The following is a 3,564-nucleotide window of genomic DNA, read 5'->3' on the forward strand; positions in this document are numbered from 1 at the left end:
AAACTGTCAAAAAACCCTTGTTTGTGTTTTGTGATATAAAACACAACCCAGTGTTCCCAGGTAAGGTAGAGAGGTCTGTGTTCACAATGCTCATGTGTGGAAATGTATCAATAGTGTGTGTTGGGAGCTGATAACAAGCTAAGACAGCCAAGAAATATGTTTCTTTGATAATTGCTCTTTTAACAATGCTGGTTAACTCTGTCTGTGGTGGAGTGTGGTTTGTTGCTCGGCTTCACTGGAGGGGTGGAGCAGTGGGTTCAGGGTGTGGTGTCAGGGGAGGCTGGTTGTCACAGTCAGCAAGTATCATCTAATCATACCTTCACTATTTTAGTAGCTGCTGGGGGCGGAGGAGGAGAGAAATGAGCTGAGGGTGAAGTAGCTGGACAAGCGGCCCACGAGTGAGCGTCATGGGAAGTGCAAACACACAACTGTGGCAGTGCCAGCAGAGCGCTGGGCAAAATATAAAGAAAGACGATTGTCAGCATCCCACACCTGAGTCGTGCTGAGTCCTTTACACAGTCCAAGAGCACTTGTCTCATGTTTGAAGTTTCAATAAGTGAATCAAAAAACAGCAAAACAAATGAGATTCATGGTAAGATCCAGAGGATTCCTGAAACGGGTTTCTAGCCTTACGTTTCCAGTTTGAATTAACAACACATTCCCTGAATGCCCTTCATCAGCTTTCAGCTAAATCAGAATAAAGTGTAACACAACTGTTATACGTGGTGCACAGTTACCTAGATCACAGTGAGTCAGTTGCACATGGTCAGAAACTATTCATGTGGGAAGCATCAAATTTAACAGGCGTGCACTGCTTAGTGTTTTTGTGTGATGGGAATGAAATAAGAAGATGTGTTAACACTGACAGTCTGTGTCTCATAGCGATCGTGGAAAACGCATGACATAAATGAAATCATGACCCTGGTTTGGGCAGTGTGAATAAGCTTCACATTGCTGCAGGGGAATCAGCAGGTGTAACGCCGCCACTACAGGAGGTGAAACATTGTTTAAAGGGGGAGGATACTTACTCACTTTGTAAACCAGCAAGAAGACATTGGCAGGGTGTGGTCTGCGATGCCACTGCGGGTGAGATGGATGCACCTGCGCGGCATCTGCAATCATGTCTCGCCGTCTTAAAATCTGTGCTCTGCCTGTTGTCATGTTGTTGGTGGTGTGTACTTGTGGCTGGCAGCGTTTTGTAACGGCAACCGTGTGAGCAAATAAAATGATGCTGAACAGCATTAATATGTCGTTGGGCCTGCCATGGTCATTCACAAAAACATTTTCCTAGAAACAGAGTTTTGTTTAGTTGAATCGACAAACAGTTTCAGGCTGATTTGGCTGATATGGGTGAATATTGTGCAGATAATGATAATGTGAGATACTTGCTGACATGTATAGATGGATTTTCTAAGTATGCATGCAGGTGTCTTCAAACCAAGGCAAGACACGTGTACCCCTTAAACTTCAAACAGATGAAGAAGAGGAGTTTAATAATAAACATTTCCATCAACTGATGGTTCAGTTTAATATCACACATTTCTCTGCATAAAGCTTTTACTGTTTAATCTCAAAGCGGTTTGATTTGAGGCCTGCAGTGACAAAATAATAACTCACCTCAAAGGTGTTAAGCCTAAAGTAACGAGTCTGTGAAAATGTAAGAAGTAGAAAGTAAAACGTTGTCAGAAAAATATATATAATATAATATTTGTACGCTACTTCCTACCTCAGGCTGTAACCCTCGACAACCGTCTGTTTCATTTTGTACAAGTTTGTGTGTTTTGACACCGTCTTTTCAAGGCCCTGATGCTGATCACCACACCGTGTTTATGTGCTAAAAGAGAAATCATTTCCTGCCTTGTTACTAAAACTGATTCTGAAGCACAATTTCACTAACTCAGAGGGTATAGCAACCACTGAAGTTTGTCTCGCAACAACTGTAATCTCCAGATTTGGACTTTTTTTCTAAATTGAATTACGATTTTAATCTCAAAATTGCAAGTTTATTTTCAATGTGACCCATAATATTCTTTTTTAATGTGGCCCTAATACGCCTTTGTACAACAACAATTAACTCGAGAAGCTTTATAAGGTAAAGACCCTACAATAATGCAAAGAATACAGAGAAAACCTAAGAGTCACATGACAATATGAGCAAGCACTTAGGTGACAGTGGGAAGGAAAAACTCCCTTTTAACAGAAAGAAACCTCTGGCAGAACCAGGTTTACCAAGGGGGAAAGTTTTAAGCCTAATCTTAAAGCCAGAGAGAGGATCTAACTCCTGAATTCAAACTGGAAGCTGGTTCTTCTGAAGAGGGGCCTGAAAACTAAAGGCTCTCCCTCCCATTCTACTTTTAAACAGTCTAGGAACAACAAGTAAGCCTGCAGTGTGAGAGCGAAGTGCACAAATAGGGTGATATGGTACTACAAGGTCATTAAAATAACATCGGGCCTGATTATTTAAGACCTTGTATGTTAGGAGCATGAGTTTGGATTCAATTCTGGATTTAACAGGGAACCAATGAAGGGAAGCCAATATAGAAGCCATATATATGCTGACTTCTAAGATACGTTATCACTTAAGGATTTGCAGATTTCACGAGGGGTGGGAGCAGCTTGAGCACCTGAGACCTCCTCCTCAGACTCATCAGATGTGTCTGTGTCTTCCGATTGATGCTGTATACCGTTGTCCTTCTCAGAAACTGGCTCATCCATATCGCTATTCTGACCTATGTCCTCTGCCTCATTAAAAAAGTTGCGGTCGAGAACCTGGCTTATTGTGTCTTTATTTTCTCTTGCTGAAATCTGGAGTGTGTCCTCTGTAACTCACCATCTGATCTGAGTTGGCCTGTACATGCCTTACATGTCTGCATATTTCTATCTGGATGATCTTTTCAGTCTTTGGAAGCAGAATATTAGTAACTATCTATATATAAACAGGTAAAGAGAGAAGGTCCTAAATAAGTTCTCTCTCTGTGTGTTGGTGAGCTTACAGTGTGTTTATGATTTCAATTTTGGCGGTACTTGTTGTTTTATAGTAACAACAAAGATCATTATTTTTGTCAGAGTATTTTATAATGTTGTAACATTTATTTATTTTTGTATTTTATTTTATTTAAATAATAGTTCCTGACAAATTCATAAATCCTGGATGGAGTGAACAGAATTAAACTGTACCTTTATACAGTCAAGAAATGTAAATGTAATTTTAAATGTGGCTTTATTGAAGATTATATAAAGACGAACATGAAAAGTTATTTGGTGAAGAATGCAAAAGACAAAAAGTTAAAAGAAAACATAAAAATAATGTACAGTTAATTTGCTATTAATTAGCCCTCTTCAGAAAAAATTATTAAGGCATTAAAACTATGACCCAGATTTGTAGCTATAATCAGAGTGTAGATTTTGCTTCGTGTCGCTTGGTGGCGCTGTTTAGAATTAATTTCTTCAAATCCAACAGAGCGCTTTAAATTCTTCAGGTAAACAACGTGTGGTGACCTTCAAAATAAAATACCTTAGAATTTCTTTTGTGAAGGTTGACTGTCAGAACACGTGATGGACATT

This window comes from Oreochromis aureus, linkage group 3, assembly GCF_013358895.1.
Source record: "Oreochromis aureus strain Israel breed Guangdong linkage group 3, ZZ_aureus, whole genome shotgun sequence".
In the NCBI taxonomy this organism is placed as follows: domain Eukaryota; kingdom Metazoa; phylum Chordata; class Actinopteri; order Cichliformes; family Cichlidae; genus Oreochromis; species Oreochromis aureus.